We start from the raw sequence: 18,074 nt of genomic DNA on the forward strand, positions 1-18,074 counted from the left end.
AAAACATATTAGCCAAAAGAGACGAAGGTAGAGCTATTAAAGAATTCTGTACTTTCAGATTAGCAATTATAGATGGCTAATGCTGCATTGTCATTTGTGGTTGTAGTATGAATAAGCAGTATGTTGTTTGGGAGACTGATTGAGGCAAAGCAATTAGCCATATTAAAAGGTATTAGCAACTTTTTCTTTCCCCTTTACCATTTTTGGTATGTATATGCCTTTTTCACATATGCTCAAGTACCCATTAGGATTTCCCTTAATTATGATAAACATATTAATTTTTTTTAAGAAATTATATATTTATTAAATGATATATATATATATATATATATATATGTTAAGAGCGATGTAGCTGAATTGACACCTCTCCATACACAAAGTTTCTAGGGTTTAAGGGAGAAAAGGTTCAAATTGCGGGAGTTACGGAAAAAAAGGTTCAAGTTGCGGAGTTAGTAGTATATTGTAATTATTTCTAAATTAAAAAAAATATATATATATATATATTATTTTCCTTGAGCTAAAGCAGTTGCGATGGAAGTGTGGAGTGGATGGTTTTTTTTTTTTTTTAGTCCTTGAGTATTTTGGGTTGTTTCAAATGAGTTGTCAGGACCCAAATCCATGAAACATGAATTTAGATACCTGACTAACTTGCTAACCTTACTTAGCTCAATAAACACAATTTATTTAAACTTAATTCAATAAAACTCCAAATAAACAATGCTTCTGATAAACCTCTTATAATAACTAAAATCCACAATTTATAATAATCTCCAAAAAGTTGTAAAGTCTAAGCGGAAAATAAAAATAATAATAACTAATAATCTTTTCAAAACTCCACAAATTGAAAATAAACTCCACTATATAAAATACGAACTACAAAACAAAGGTAACTAAAATTTTATGAGTCTTCAAGTAACACTGAAGCCGCCTACAACTTCCACACTCTACCTTGCACCTCACAAGCGGTCCAAATGTTCTAATTCTCAACTATACTTTAATCTGAAAATATTAATTGATGGGGTGAGCCACACATCTAGTAAGTAATTATACATAATACACAACGGAATAGAGTCAAGCAAGGCACGAGTTTAATTTCACAATTACACTCAAAATATCCAATATAGTTTTCAAAACATGTAAAGAATCACTTAATACACATATAATCATATCTTAAAATCTTTTGGAAACACATACAAATAATTGATCAGAGCACAGTGTCACATATACACATCACATATTCTCACATACAATCTTGTGAGCGGATACCAACATCTAACCCCTGCTGGTGAGAGATCAACACATATTCTCACATACAATCCTGTGAGCGGATTTACACATATATATCTGATCAATTCTAAAAACACTCATTTTGAGTCACATATCACAAACAATAAAGTTTATACAACATATAATAATTTTCTCAATATTAACAATTGTTCCAACAATAAAGATATATTGAATATCACAATATCAAATTGAAACATAAATCAAAAGATGCTTGACTCTCTTAGGGAACGAATAGGAACTGAAGAGTTTATATAAATGTTTTTTTTTTTTTTACAATTCTTGAATAAGTTTGAAAATCCAGTTTGCTAAAAGGAACGTCTTAAATACCATTTGAAAAAAACAAGAACATGATTTCGAAATCACTTGGTTTGAAACAATTTAAAGAACAAAAATCTTTTTAGAAAAACTTACTTTGAAACTCAATTATTTTCAGAAAATAGTTTAGTTAAAAATCATCTTTTAAATGGGTTTTAGACATTCAAAACGTTATTTAAAATTCAAAATTTATTTTAAAACATTATTTAAAAGCCAATTAAAATTTCTCTTTCAATAGTGTAAAAATGCTTTTTTGATAAACTTTTAAAAAATGTAAGCTTAAAAATATAACTTTGAAAATCTTTAACTTCTAAGAACCTAAAGAACAAAACTTGTGCATATTATGCATAATTACTTACCGCACTCGAATCACTCTGAAAATCCAGCCAAAATAATCTCCCAAGAGCCTCAAGACACTCTTAAATCGGACCTATAATCAATTATAAAAATTACTCAATATCCTCTACAAAATATAAATTTTACTAAACTACAAAAACTGACTCACTAGTAAAATACTTTGCTGAACTACATGATAGCACTAATGCAAAGTATCTCTACCCAAAACAAATATGTGTTTTCCTTGAATTTATCAGAACGCAGAGGCAGCAGCTAATGCCTTAGAGTTTAATTTGATATACATAATCCCAAACAAACCATATTATATATATCCACCATAGAAAACTTTACAACTATCCTAATATCCTAATATGTATATATATAACACCACACTGGCATAGCATAAGTCCCAGAGGCAAAGAAACCACAGCCGAATTATTTGACTTCTTCTATTCATTATATATATATATATACACACAAATCCAACTAAAGCATAATAGCCACCTTCTTTGACTTATTCTTCAACCATTATATATATATATATATATATATATATATATATATATATATATATATATACACAAATCCAACTAAAGCATAATAGCCACCTTCTTTGACTTCTTCTTCAACCATTATATATATATATACACACACACAAATTCAACCGAATAACAATAGCAACTTTCTTTGACTTCTTCTTTAACCTTTATATATATATATATATATACACAAATCCAACAGAAGGACGGTAGCCCCTTCTTTGACTTCTTCTTTAACCATTATATATATATATACCAATTCAATGGAAGAAGAATGGCCGAATTGTTTGACTTCAATCCAGGATTATATGTATAAATCCAATGGAAGACTTAAACAGAAATAATGATTCGTGAAATCCCACTGACTCAAATCTAATATCTAATCCAACGGAAAAATCTAAATGTTAGAATATAAATCTTAGGATCAAAATCAAATTTCTAAATAACCTAATAAAATTCTAATTTTTTCTTGTTTCTAATTGAGAGAAATCTTACCTTGAACAATCTGATTGTCTCTTCAATTGTACGTGCTCTAACTCCAAGGAAAACACCTCTTAGCCTCTTAGCCTCTTAGAATAAACCCTGACTATCTCTTCCTCTATTCTGTAGCTTGTATTATAAGATGTGGGCTTAGTGGGTAATGGGCTGCAATAACAATTAAAAGAAAGCCTATAGCCCAACAATTATATTTTAAAGAAAACTCTTAAATAAAAATTATGTGGGGTATTACATGAGTAATGGCTCCTCTAAGGCTCCTAAAATTTTTGGTTTATTGATTTTGCTACCTATAACTTTGATTCTTCTTTGCCTAATAAAGTTTGGAATTTTCTGCAAGTACATTTTTTCTTCAAGAAAATGAATAGAAATCTCCCTCTATGTTCATGCTCATGTTAACGATCATATTTGTATCTTTTGCAATACTCATTAACTTGTTTACTCATTTTGTGAATTATCAATTGTAGTTAAGAAAAAAAAGTATAAACACAATACTATTCAATTAAACTAATGTGAAAAATTAAATCTATTAGATTAAAAAAATGGACAAGAAAATGAAATTTTCACAAAAAAAAATTCTTAAATAGAATTAAAATAATTTTTACTCAATATTGTTTATCAGGCAATCATGTACTAACTAACAACATTCCAATAATTACGTGCATAATGGGGTGATGAAATGGTTGTTCAGTTTATTTAAGAAATGTGATCTAGCTAATAGAAATTTAAAAAAAAAAAAATCCAATAACTTTCATGCGTAGTCATGAATTATACCTTTACTTATATCTTATGCATTTTATGAGTTTTATTTTATATAAATGTATTTCATAAAATTAACAAAATTTATCATAAAACCCTTCATTGTATTTTTTAAAATCACTACATAAAAATGAAAGATACAGGTATCGAGAGAGAGATCGAGAGAAATGAGAACTGGATCGCGCAGAACAGTTATAAAGTACCTCAGTAAATCTCGACAGATTCAAGTATCGAGAGGTGTTGAGACATCTATCGAGGTAGGTGTCGAGAAATACACGTCGACAGATCCAGCTATCGAGAAGGTGTCGAGAACCAAATACAAACAAGAAAGCTGAAGCTCAATCGATCCACCAGGTGTCGAGAAGCTATCGAGAGGATAGAAAGTTTCTCAATCGATCCAGAAGGTGTCGAGAAGCTATTGAGATTGCGATAAGAAAAAGCTGAGAAGCTCGACAGACAGCCAGGAATCGAGGAGGTGTCAAGCCAACTTTTCAAAACAGTTTTTCGAGAAGGGAAAAACACAAACATGAATGCAATCAATCATGCAACTCAACCAATGATCCAATCAACATATAGGACTCTCAAAAACATCTCTCAACAACAATCTTAAGCACATGGATCTTAAAACACGCACTCACACACTAAACAAGTCTAACCAATTTTATATTTCAAAAACGAGTTAAGACAGTTTAGTGAGCATACATCAACGCATGTAAACCTTGTGATGGTCAAATCACATTGTACCTGCACATGTATCAAAAGTAGCAAAGAATATTGCGTGTTGTGTGTGAAAAACATCGTAAGATTGCACAAGTGTCTCTATGTTATGACAATTTGAGATATGAGAAAATCACTTTAACTCACACACAATCATAACTTTTTTATGGGGACTATCACCTTTGAGGTACATCCTATAACTCCCACATCTCCTAGAAAACACGCTTGCAATCATATTTAAAGCATTTTTGTTCTTTTTGCTTTTATTTTCTTTGAATATTTTCTTTTTATTAAGCAAACTATGCATGGGTATACAAAAGAGAGAAAAGAAATACCCAATTATGTTAAGCTTTTGACATTGCACTTTTGCTATGCTGAAGCATATAGATGTCATTGACATTGCACTTTTGCTATGCCGAAGCATACAGATGTCATTTCATGATTGGCGGGTAACAATGGTGAGATGGTTATTTATGCCTTTCTCTTAGGATTTTCTAGTTCAACCCGTCAAAAAGAGTGATACGAGTGTTAAGTTCAAGAGATCACTTAACCTTACTCATCACAAACAAAGAGCTACAAAGCTCACTTGCTTAGTTGTGCATAAGAATTCTCATCTAAGCTACAAGAGATACAAAGTTTAGAAAACTCTGTTTCAATGGCCATTTTAAGGTTCACAAGAACCGATGTACACAAACACACACTGTTTTTGTATTTTTCTGATTTTTCAAATTTTTTTTTTAAAAAAATAAAAATAAAAATGAAACAAAACTGAAAACACACAACCAAAAACATGTTTAAACAAAGCAAACAAAGCATAAAAACTAGACTGACTCAAAACAATAAAGCAAAACACACAAGTAATGCAAAAACAAACACAAGAAGGGGAGAGAGAGAAAAAGTGAATAAATCACTTGGAACCCTTTTCCTTCCACACTTTGGAAGAACCTTTCCTCTTAGCAAATCCTTGAACCGATGATGAGGGGGAAGGATTGAAACTGTTCAATTTCGAAAGAAACATGAAGGCTTTGAGAAGATCTCCAAGAGGAGCAAGAGAGGTTTGAAGCTGATTCTGGTTCCCAGATGCTATCATGCGATTGCTCTGTTGAGTGGCTAACCACTTATAGCAATTTGGTCGAGTATGACCGGCAATACCACAATGATGACAGAGTTGCTACTTCTTTTGTTTAGGCTTTTGAGAGTTAGCCTTTTTAGTCCTAGGGTTTTTAGTGTCATTCTTCTCAAGCTTAGAGTGTGCTCCTAAGATAGATTTACCCTTGTCTAAGTTCTTACTAGCTAATTCAGTTTTAACATCATTGTTCTCAATTTTAATATTATTAGCAAGAGGAACAAAAACAGTAGTACTAGCAGAAGCAATATTAGAAGAAGAGAATTCATACCCCAATCCTTTTTTATCAGAAGCAGATTTTTGAATGCTGAGCATCTCATCCAGCTTCGCACTTGATGCCCTCTCCAATTGAGCTCTGACTTGAAACAGCTCCGCTTTAAGTTTCTTGATCTTCTCAGCTAAGAAATTGATCTCAAATCTCAGTGCCCCAATAGTTTGATTAGCTTCATCAAACTTTGTGGAAAGTTCCTCACGATTAAGTTCCACATCACTGAGCTTCTTGGTGGCTAGCCTATAGAGTTTCTCATACTTCTCAGAAAGCTTGTACAGTTTCTCATAGGCTGTATGGATATCATCTTGATCATCCATCTTTTCAAACTTGGATTCCACCAATTCCTCTTCCTCATCCACATCTTCAACAATCCCTTCTGTAGGATTGACAATGGCAGTGAAGGCATTCAAAATTCCATCATCTTCATTGTCGGAATCATCCTCAGGCTCAGTGTTGCTCAAAGTCGCAGCTAGTACCTTACTCTTCCCAATGCTCTTGAAATATGTGGGACACTCCTGCTTCATGTGACCGAAACCTTGACATCCGAAGCACGTGGATCCTGCAGGAACAATGTACTGACCGCCATCCCTTGCATCATTCTTCCCTTTATCTTGGCTCTTGAACTGAGAAGAACTAGATTCCCTACGGTCCTTGTCGAAGCCTTTTCCATTGACATTTTTCATGAATTTCTTGAATTGCCTGATGATGTAGGACTTCATCTTAGAGTCTTCATCGTCTAATGACTCATCTGTCTCACTGCTCTTGGCTTTTAGTGCCATGCTTTTGCTTTTTCCCGACTTGCCAATTCTTGTCAACCCTAGCTCATAGGTTTGCAAATTACCAACCAGCTCAGTCAGAGGAATCTTGTCAATATCCTTTGATTCCTCTATTGCAATGATCTTGGCATGGAATCTCTCGGGTAGAGATCTAAGCACCTTCCTCACAATCTTGGGTTTAGGAATGGTTTTCCCAAGATTGAAGGCTGAGTTCACTATGTCCTTGAGCTTGGCATAGAACTCATCAAATGACTCATCCTTCTCCATCTTGATTTCTTCAAAGCTTGTAGTGAGCCTTTGTAGCTTCAAATCTTTGACAGCCTTTGTTCCCTCATAGGTTGTCTGGAGGATGGTCCATGCTTCCTTAACAGTTTCAGTGGAGGATATCTTCTTGAACTCCTCATTAGTGACCGCACTGAATAAGGCATTCAATGCTCTGCTGTTGAAGTTTGCCGCCTTGATCTTGGCTTCATCCCAATCGGCCGGCGCTTCTTCAAGCTTGGTCCAGCCTATCTCCACAGCTTACCACACCTTTTCATCTAGAGACTGCAAGAAAGCTCTCATGCGTACTTTCCAGTATGCATAGTTAGTACCATCAAACAAAGGAGGTATAATAAGAGACTGACCTCTATCCATGACAAACAGGGGTCAATGGATCACACACAAGGATTAAACCCTAATCAAAGTGTGTCTGCTCTGATACCACTTGATAGGCCAAAAACGTATTAACCCCTTGTGATGGATTAAGTTGATTAATTAGCCAAGTTCAATTAATTAATCAAATTAACATGCAAACGCATGGTAGCACAAACAAATCACCAATTAAACTAAGTATGCAGCAAAAAATAAATAACACGGTGATTTGTTTACGAATGGGGAAAACCAACACCGCAAAAACCCTACCGGGTAAATTTAAGGTCACCACTCCCGAAACTCCACTATTATCACAACAAGCGGTTACAAGTAAAGGAATCCCAAGTACCTTACCAACCTACAATTGAACCCTTACCCTAATACCCAATTGAACTTGTTCTGTAGTGACAGTTCCTCCTTTTGATGCACGGCTCCCAAGTACGTGACTAACCAATTGCGCGGATCCCAGTACGCGACTTCAATCACCAACTAGAGAAGATTTGTTGGCTGCAAAGTTCTTCAATTCATCCACACGATGAAGATCAAGAAGTTGCTTGGTTACAAAACCCTACGGTGCAAAGGCACAGCAACTTCTTCACAAGAAAGATGAACTAGGGCAAGAACTTCGTCTCAAGTTACAATTTGCATGAACAAGGAATTCTCAATGCTTGTGCAACTTGCCACACTTTGACGGCCCTTAAAATAATCATTTTATATGTCTAGGGTTAGGAGAAAAGAAGACCCAAAGACACATCCACGGATTAGAGTTAAAATAGAATTAGGAATCTGTTTTTCTTAAATCTCGACAGCTACAGGTGTCGAGGTGCTATCGAGAAGCTGTTGAGCCTCGGGGCTAGAACAGCTTCTTAAAGCTCGATAGATACAGCTGTCGAGCCAGCTATCAAGCTTTAATGAAAAGCACTTCTCAACTTGTTTCTTGGACAGACTTCATGGCTTTAACACTTGATCTTGAAACCTTATTTCTTGAAGCATTAACCTCATCCTAAATCTACCCAATTACAAGTAAAGTACGTTTTGACAAAGGATTAGCCAATTACATAAATAATGAATGACATATGTTCTAAACAAGTGAAACACATATGTCCTAACAAAGTGAATTATTAGGTGCAAAAATCAAAGAGTTTAAATTCAATTAGATTCTAAATTGAATTTTAATTGGAGGTCAATTTTGCGCCATGTATCTCATCTAATATTTTAATTTTTGTAGCAAGTGAATTATTTCGTACAAAAACCAAAGAATCTAGATTCAATTAGATTCTAAATCATATATATATATATATATATATATATATATATATATATAATTGTAATTGTTTTTAAATGTACATGTGCATATGCACGGGGTTACACACTACTTTTATTATATGAATGTATTAATTTTTAAACACAAAATAGAAAAATAATTAGGAAATTGTTTTATTACCTTGTTGACATGACACGAATTATATTCATTACCATGTTAGTTTATAAGATTTTTATAATATAATTGGTAATAACTTTAACTTCTTAAAAAAAATGATATTGTAAAAAATTGACATTTGGCTTTTGTTGTTTTAAAATTTTCATTTTAAAATTATGTAAATAGTATGTTTTTTAGATGATGTTCATGAGCACTTTAACTAAAAAGTCAAGACTTAAACCCCATTTGATTGCCGAGAAAGCAGAGGAAAAGAAATGAAAAGAAATTTTCAATTTCTACTAATAAAATGACATCTCATTTACTCATGGAGATGCAATTAATATATTTTCCAATATTTTATATTATTTTCTAATTAAGAACACGTGATAATTCAAAGGATAGTTTAGATGGCATAAAAATATTATTTTGATATTAATGTTAGATACATCAATTCTTTTAATGTACCGCTTAATAATAAGGATTATTTTGACACAATACCAAAAGTTTAGAAACAAAATTGGCACGTTTAAGATGTTAAAAACCATTTTGATACATAGTACAAGTGTTAAAGACTAAAACGGTGATTAAACATGTTTTTTTACGTATTTTTATTAAAGATTAAATTCTATAAGGATGTGGTTTAAAACCCAAGTTTTACACCCTTTAATTCCAACTGCCACATCATCTTATCACGTATTAAAGAATAAAAGCAACCACACTCAATCAATTATAATACTCATCTGAATATTCAACCAAATTGGGAGTTTATTAAGATGTTATTAATTGTAGTATGATGTACTGAGTTTTAAGTAAAAAGCCGATGTGACATCTCTTATTGGATGGTGTAAAACATGAATTTTACACCACATTCTTACCAAATTTAGACTATTTTTATTAGTATCCTCAAAACACTTTTTTTTTTATTAGCTGAATTTGGAAACTAATATCTTGTTTGGTTGTAAGGGAGGTGAAAATGAAAGAAGTGAGGAAAAATTAAGGGAAGGGAAAGGGAAGAAGAGAGAGTTGTACATAGAAGGATTGCATTAAACAATTTCTTCAAGAGAAAGGTCTTCTTTGAAAAAATAATGGGACCGTATAAAGGATTGTGCTAAGAAAATTTCTAGAACACAAATTTTTCTCAAAATTATGGGTTGTGAGAAAAGTATGAAACTTCATCAAAAAAGAAAAAAATATGAAATATTGGCGAATCGGTATTCCTGATTCTCCGGACTTCACTGTTATGGGTGTCATCAGCGTAGCTTCTATTCGGTGGAGCAAGGCCCAGCTTTGACCGAAGCGACCATGGACGGAGATGATTGATCCTGCAGCTCCTGCTGTTCCTTCCACCTCCGCTCCTTCTTCCTCGGATGGTGGTGTGACTCTTGAGGCCATCATGGAGCAACTTCAGCACATGGATACTCGCCTTGACACTCTCAGTAATGAGTTATGTCAGTTGAACACCCATGTCAGTCATATTGCACGATGACAAGCTCGCCTTGGTGGTTTCGCCGCTTCTCCATCTCCTTCTTCGAAGGCCTTGGCAGATGAGGATGACGATGATGGTGCTAATGATGATGATGAGGGTGAGGATACTAGCTTTTTCAGTGATGATGAGATGACGACCTCTCGGTGACTCACCATTTGTCATTCGTGACAAAAAGGGGGAGTAGTTTTGGGATGAAAGTAGTCTTGTATTTAGGGGGAGAGTTAGTATAAGAATTTTTTGTTAGGGGGAGTGTTAGTTTTTTTAGGGATGTAGTGAGGATTTTATGTACTTTTCTTTCCTTTTACATTATCCTCTTGTACACCGGTCTTGTGACCATTTTTTATGACATACAGTGTATATATATATATATATGATGATGTATGTTTCTTCACCTATCTCTCCATGTATTGTTTCTTTTCTCTCTTTATACACATTTTTCTTTATGTATGCAATTTTTATTTCTGTTTCACACTAAGATGCCTTGATGAGTTTTGTTTAAAGTGTTTCAGAAAGACAGGTTGTGAAAATCTATCATGCTATGAACACTTTTCGTGCAAATGTTTCAAGAGTTTGTGTTAGGGTTAGTTTTTTTTTTTTTTTTTGTATTCCAACAAGTGGTTATGAGTTTAGTGATTTAAGACTTCTCTCATGATTCATTTGTTTATTGTGGTTTTGTCACGGATTGCCAAATGGGGAAATTGTTAGGGCATATGTGAGAATTGTTACAGACATATGTTATGTAAATTGGCTAATCCTTTGACAAAACGCACTTTACTTGTAATTGGGTAGATCTGGGATGGGTTTAGTACTTCAAGAAACAAAAGTTTAAGTTTAGCATTGAAGCCATGCAAATCTGTCCAAGAAACAAGTAAAGAAGTGTTGTTCATTAAAGCTTGATAGCTCGACAGAATCATATCTATCGAGGATTAATGTTGAAGCTCGACAGAAGCTGTATCTGTCGAGAATTACGAAATTATAATTTTTAGATCTAATTTCACGCATATCCATGTGTATTTTTGTAGGGTTTCTTTTTACACAACCCTAGACATATATAAGGATTATTTTAAAGGTCATCACAGATGATGCAACTTGATGCAAAGTTATTATACATGCATTTTGTCACCAGAGGCAATTTGCCCTAGTTCATCATATTCTCTTTAGAAACTACTGCATCTTTGCGTCAAGGGTTTTGTAACCAAGGAGCTTCTTGATCTTCATTGTTGAATGAACTGAAAAACTTTGCAGCCAACATCTTCCTCAAGTTGGTGTGTTAGTCACGTACTAGGATCTGTGCATCATTAGTTAGTCACGTACATTGAAAGGAGAGATTGCCGCTACATTACAAGTCCAATTGGGTATTGGAATAAGGGTTCAACTATATGTTGGTATTAGGTATTGAGATTCCTTTTACTTGTAACTGCTTGTTTTGATAATAGTGGAATTTCAGGAGTGGTGACCTTAAATTCACCTGGTGGGGTTTTGCCTCGGTGTTTTTCCCCATTCATAAACAAGCCACCTGTGTCAAATTTATTTTCCATTGCATTTAACTTAGTTGGTGATTTGTTTGTGCTACCACGCTTATTACATGAAATTGAATCTAATTAATTCACTTGGCTAATTAATAGATTAATCATAACACGATTCATGATCATATTTAACAATAAAATAGGAGTTACTAATAAATTATATATTCCATAATTTAAATCAAATTCAAATCTATGGAGGTGCAATTCATCCCTCTTAGTAGTCTTTTTCTTCTAATAAAAGAGGAGTTACTAACAAATTATATATTTCATAATTTTAATCAAATTCAAATCTATAGAGGTGCAATTCATCCCTCTTAGTGGACTTTTTCTTCTAATGAAAATAGGAGGAAAATAAAAAGTACAATTCACAATTTTTCATAAACTTCAAAAAAAAATTTACAAACCTCAAAGTTCATGAACATATTATAACATAAAAAGAAAACCAAAAATTACCCTTAAGTTATGGAAACTTGTTTGTCACAAACCAAAGCAGTATACTTTCTCATTAAAAAGTCAATCTTCTATAATAATACATAAAAGAATTTCAAACTACCGTCCCCAAAAAAAGCCAATCTAATTAATGTAAGCCTTGAAAGTAAAAAATTCTGATACCCACTGTGCATCTATCTATAATTTGATTTTTATCTTTTCTTTTAAATTTATCTATCAACCTTACCTATTTTCGTAACTTCAAACTTAAAATATGCAATTTAATATTTCCAAGTGAAGATTCTCATTGGAAAAATCTAATAGTTATAAATCAAAACTTACAATTCTTAAAAGAATGATGTCAAGAGCATAAAAAAACTTTGGATAAAGGTGTAATATATGCCTTTTGATTTCTCAAGAATAATGCTATAAGAAACTGTAATGCATCCAAATGCTAATAATCACTATTACATACCTATCACAAACTTTTGTTACAGTCCCAAGTTTCTTTTCCTTGAATTTGGTGAGATCATAGGAAAACAATCCAAATTTATGATACATATATATTCACTTTATAATCTAGAAAATAAATAAAAGAATTATATCAAAGATGAGAATTGGAGGAGAGGAAAAGAAACAACAAAACTATCCCCACCCACTCCTCTATTATTCAAACATGATCCACAAAAAATTAATTAACCGTTACTCTCGCACAGTAAACGTCGAATATGGTGGAAATTAAACAAAACATCAGAACTACAACTTTATACCAGAAATACAACTTTTCATGCAAATTGAAAAATAAGGACTCCTAAATAGAAAAGCTACAGGCTTACCACAACATAATGACTCCAACTTGACCATCCGGTTTTGAGAGATGAGAAGTTGCTACAACGATTTTAAAGTCAAAGGCAGGAATCCTAAACATGGGTGAGATTGAGGAAGGAGTCCTAAACATGCTCATGTATTATTGGGTTGTAGAAAAAAAAATCTGATTTTTTTTTTAAATGATGCTAACGTGGAAATTTGTGGACGTGTGAGCCTAGAAGTGGCATTTTTGTCCTATCAGACCTTAGGAAAACAGTTCTTCTTTTTAGAAACTATCATGGCTAGTTCATCCTCAGCAGTTACAGATACCATTACAACTACGTGTGATCTTTCCCTTCGTAAATCTACTGCAAATAGACTAGACTACTTGTATGAAATCTCCCATGTACCTGAAGATAGTAAGATTCCTATTACAAATTTCCCTATTGTAAATCCTTACACTGTCTTTGATAAACCTCAAAATACCTTCAAAAAATCCATAAAAAAGTTTTTAGGTCCTTCTCATCCTTCTAGTGTGAAAGAATATGTCCAAACTTCTAAGTTCGACCAGTTCAACATTCCATCTAGTGAAAAAGAAAATTTTATCACCCTTGCCCTTCCCTGAGAGTTTGTAATCCCATGGCAAAAACGAAGATACACTCATCTCCATTTTGGTGTAGTAAGACTGGCACTCACCTTCCATGGCAGAAAAGGACTCCCTATAGCTTCTAGAATTTCTCTTCTTGATTCTAGATTTTTGGAATACCATAATGCAGTTATAAGAACTGTCCAAACCACCCTCAATGCGGGAACAGTCTTTGTCACTCTTTTCCCCAATTTTAACATGTCTCTTAAAGACCCTCACCTATGTGATGCTCTTAAAGTCCAAGTTTAGATCACAGGAGCTTCACAAGTGCATGATACTTTTGCAGCCACACTCCATTATTAGCTTGCCTACAGACTCCAAAATCATGCTTTTGACATAGCTATACCAGAGATAGCCCAGTCTAATGATGCTCTTTTAATCCAAGTCGACCCAAGCATGACGCCTATGTGCACATTTGTTCCAAGACAGTTGAATAAAGAGCAGATGACAAAACTCTTTCCAGAATCATGGATTACAAAATATGAGAATCTTCATCAGGCGGCCCAACCAATCCAGTCCAACACTCCTTTCTTCATCAAAAAACAAAATGGTGAAGTTGAAGTTAGATTTTTGATAGCCACACCAGAAAAAGAAGAAGTAACAATCTTTCCTACTCAAATGGCTATGATCCAGCCAGTTTCATATGAAGGTCTTGAGGGCCTTCAAATTAAAGCATTTCGAGAAGATGGAAAACCTTGCTATGAAGGAAAATCATCCTCTGGCCATATCTGGCGGGATGTTTGTGACTGTCCTGATTGTCAAGAAGAAGAAGTAGTTGAAGAAAAGCAGAAAAGACGAAAGAAAAAGTCTTCTCAGCAGCTTCTTAAAGAAAGATATGAGGCAGGAGATCCAGAAGTTGACCTCCTTAGAGAACCCTCTGGAAAGTTTGATTACTATGTCATTTATCCCAGAACCAGAAAGCAAAAAACTCCATCCCTTTCCCCATGCAGAGAAAGTCATGATCAAAACCAACAAAATCAGAAACCACCACTAATTCCATATTACCAGAAAGTCCTCCCCCAAATACCAAAATGTCAACCCAGGCCTCCCAGTCAAACCCATACACAAAAGACCTTACCTTGCTATATGTTTGACCATGCTTCACTCTCCTATTCACAAAATTTCTTTCCTCTTGAAAGTTTTGACCATCCACAAGCCAATGTCAAACATGTTTGGAAAATCAAAAACCCTGTTGGAACCAATCCAGATGGAACCAAAAAACAAGTCTCTTTAGCTGAAGCAACTTTAAATTGGCAAGCAGAAAATGCTGTTGCACAAAACCAAGTCCTTTCAAAGATCCTAGATAATCAACAAAAGATGACTGAAGCAGTAACTCATACCTTCTCATCTTCAAATTCTCTTATTGAAGATTTGAAGAAAAAAATACAGTCAGTTGAACAAGAATTGGCAACGATTGCCTCCACAGTAAAAGATTTGTCTGTCTCCTTTCCCTTTATTGGGCAAAAAGAAAAAGAAAGAAAACAATTGTTGATGTAACTCCAGTCTATAGAGAATTCACAAAAGGTGGCTACCCAAGCTCTTCCAATGCAAGTCTACTTGCCTTATCAACCTCGTCAATCATTGTATAAAGATTTGTCCATGCCTTTACCCTCACCATTCTCCCCAGTCTCCCCTTACCAGAACCTCCAACCATTAACCATGACACATCCTGCTCATAATCCTTTTAAACCAAGTGAAATTTTTCCCAGCATAATCAGCCCAGCACCACTCCAACTAGAATCCCAAACCAGACCACAAAATGAACCTCCTCTCATCAAAAAGGACAAAGAGCCATTACACCAACCACCAGATCCAACTATTGGTGCTTCTTCAAGACCCCCCAGATATGAACATGTTGGCCATAAACTCTGATCCCCCAAACCCGATTTCATCATTTCTTAAAACTCTAACTCTTCAAGAATCAACAGAACCTTTTGTCCTCCCAGTCATTGATGACACAGATCTAGACTTGTCTGGCCTTGAATTAGACGGAGTATTTATGACAGATCCAAAGGTAGAAGAAGAAGAGGATGTCCTTCATCCTGAACAATCTCCACAACCTCCACCACCACCAATATTTCCTCCACCACCTTTCATCCCTGATCACCACATAAGATTAACCTACTCATCAACCACAGATTCAAAGCACTTGTTTACCATTGATAACAGTCCTCTTTCAAAATGGCATGATGAGATTTTTAACATGTATTCATGGTGTACAGCTGAACTCCAAGCCCCAAATAATATTGTTGCACAGATCATTGCCAAGTTTGTTACAAGACTAACAGGAAGATTGAGACAATGGTGGATCAATCTTGGAGAATACAGGCAAAGACAAGCAGCACAATGCAACACTCTGGAAGATTTTTTCACAATCATTCATAATGAATTCCTTGGTTCATTGGCCCATTACATTGAAGTAGCAAGAGAAGAATTCTTACTGATGAAATGTTGCTCTTTTGAAAGAAAAGATCTGGAAAAACATTTTGACCGAATGTCAAGCAGGTACTACTCCTTTAATGGAATGGACGATGTCAATTCTAAGCACACTTTCCTTAACTCTTTCCCAGAACCATTAGGTGATGAAACTCTCCGCATGATGAACCTTCAAAAAATCACCCTGCAGCAAGCCTCCATAGGAAAAATCTATCAGCATGTGCTCATTGCTCTTGAAAAACTCTGCAATCAAAGAAAGTTTCTTTCAGAAATCGACAAGGTCCACAGCAAGCTTAAGGACAATTGTAAAAGGAAAGATTTGCAGATCAAGTGCTATGACAAAAATTGTGTTTGTCCAACCAAGAGAAGAGATCATTTCAAAAAGTACTCTTGGAAGAAGAAACATCCTCCACAGAAGAAGAAGTTTTTCAGGAAAAAGAAATGGAAGTTCCTCAGAAGAAAGCAGTTCAAAGGAAAAACTTCAAAAGTCTGTTTTGTATGTAGAAGGCCCGGTCATTTTGCAAAAAATTGTCCAAAAAGGGAAAAAGCAACAAAACTTTTAGAGCAAGCCCAAATTCATGCAGACGACACTCCCTTTTCAGATGTTGAATCCCTCTTCTCACTGGATGATGATTACTCTCCCCAAGCCTTGGCAGTTATGGCTTATTCTACCTCAGAAGATGAATCAGACAATACTGATGATTCAGACCCAGAAATTCAAACCATATCCACATCTCAGCCTCTTATAGCTCCACTAACTGGTCCCACACCAATAGCTCAGGTTCACATCCTCCTTGATACTTACTCCAGACCCATCCCGGTAATAGCCTTGTTTGATACATGAGCAGCAGCAACAATTCTCCATCCTAAGATATTGCCCGAAAACTTTTGGTTACCCCATCATCAGATATTCAAAGCAGCCAATGGAGAAACATTCCTGATTACCCAGAAAATTAAGCCCATTCGCATTCGAATTTTTCTCACCCTTACCATTAGACACCAAGTCCTTGGATCCCCACTCACAGGCAGAGACCTTCTCATAGAATTTGATCTCCTTCATCAGATACCTAGTCTCCGATGGTCATTAAAAGGACTTTTGCATAAACAACACCTTCTCACCTGGACCCAGATACCTCATTTGTTCTCAATAGATCCCTTTGACTCTTTGAGATACCAGATTATCAATGAATGTTGTGCAACCACTCACTCTGAATTTCTCCTTAAAAATCCAAATCCTTTGTGGAAAAATCCATCTTTTTTCATAACTCTTCCCTTCAAAAAGAATGAAGACGTTAACCCCACAAAAGCTAGTCATAGAGGAATGAACCCAGAACATTTGTCCTTGGCTAAGCAGGAGTTATCCACCCTTGTTTCAAAAAACCTTATTGAACCCACAACTTCTCCATGGGCGTGTGAAGCTTTCTATGTTAACAAGCATGCTGAACAAGTCCGAGGAAAGCTTAGATTGGTAATTAATTACCAAGATCTTAATCATTTTCTTGCCGATGACAAGTTCCCTTTGCCAAATAAAAGTGCCATTTTCCAACATCTTTCCCATGCCAAAATATTTTCAAAGTTTGATCTCAAAGCAGGATTTTGGCAATTAGGAATCCATCCAGAAGAAAGATACAAGACAGCATTTTGCATCCCAGACCACCATTATCAATGGACTATAATGCCTTTTGGCCTTAAAAATGCTCCATCTCAATTCCAAAAGGCAATGGTAACATTGTTCCAACCGCTTTTGTCAAATGCTTACTGAATTCTACAATTTAGTAAAAACTCAAGGGATAATGCTTTCAGAAAAGAAAATGGTCATAGGAGTATCTTCTATTGACTTCTTGGGTGTAAACATTTCAGATGGAAAGTACACTTTGCAGCCCCACATAGCAGTTTCTCTTAGTGAATTTTCAGATACGCTCACCAGCACTTAACAGATCCAGCAGTTTCTTGGCATTGTTAACTACATGTCAGATTTCATCCCAAAAATCTCCAGACACAGAGATTGTTTGTCTAAACTATTGAAAAAATCTCCCCCACAATGGAATCCAGTTCATACAGAAGCAGTCC

At 34.8% G+C, this 18,074-nt stretch overlaps 1 long non-coding RNA gene across 1 annotated transcript; it reads right to left on the bottom strand.

Moving 5' to 3' along the window:
* Nucleotides 1–821: 821 nt before the first annotated feature.
* On the bottom strand, nucleotides 822–2,197 carry LOC142642472 (uncharacterized). The gene is made up of 3 exons (XR_012845664.1): nucleotides 2,108–2,197; nucleotides 1,962–2,032; nucleotides 822–999 (listed from the first exon to the last, which is right to left on the bottom strand). It is a non-coding gene; the product is annotated as an uncharacterized LOC142642472 (long non-coding RNA).
* Nucleotides 2,198–18,074: the final 15,877 nt, after the last annotated feature.

Source organism: Castanea sativa, chromosome 1 (genome assembly GCF_040712315.1).
Source record: "Castanea sativa cultivar Marrone di Chiusa Pesio chromosome 1, ASM4071231v1".
In the NCBI taxonomy this organism is placed as follows: domain Eukaryota; kingdom Viridiplantae; phylum Streptophyta; class Magnoliopsida; order Fagales; family Fagaceae; genus Castanea; species Castanea sativa.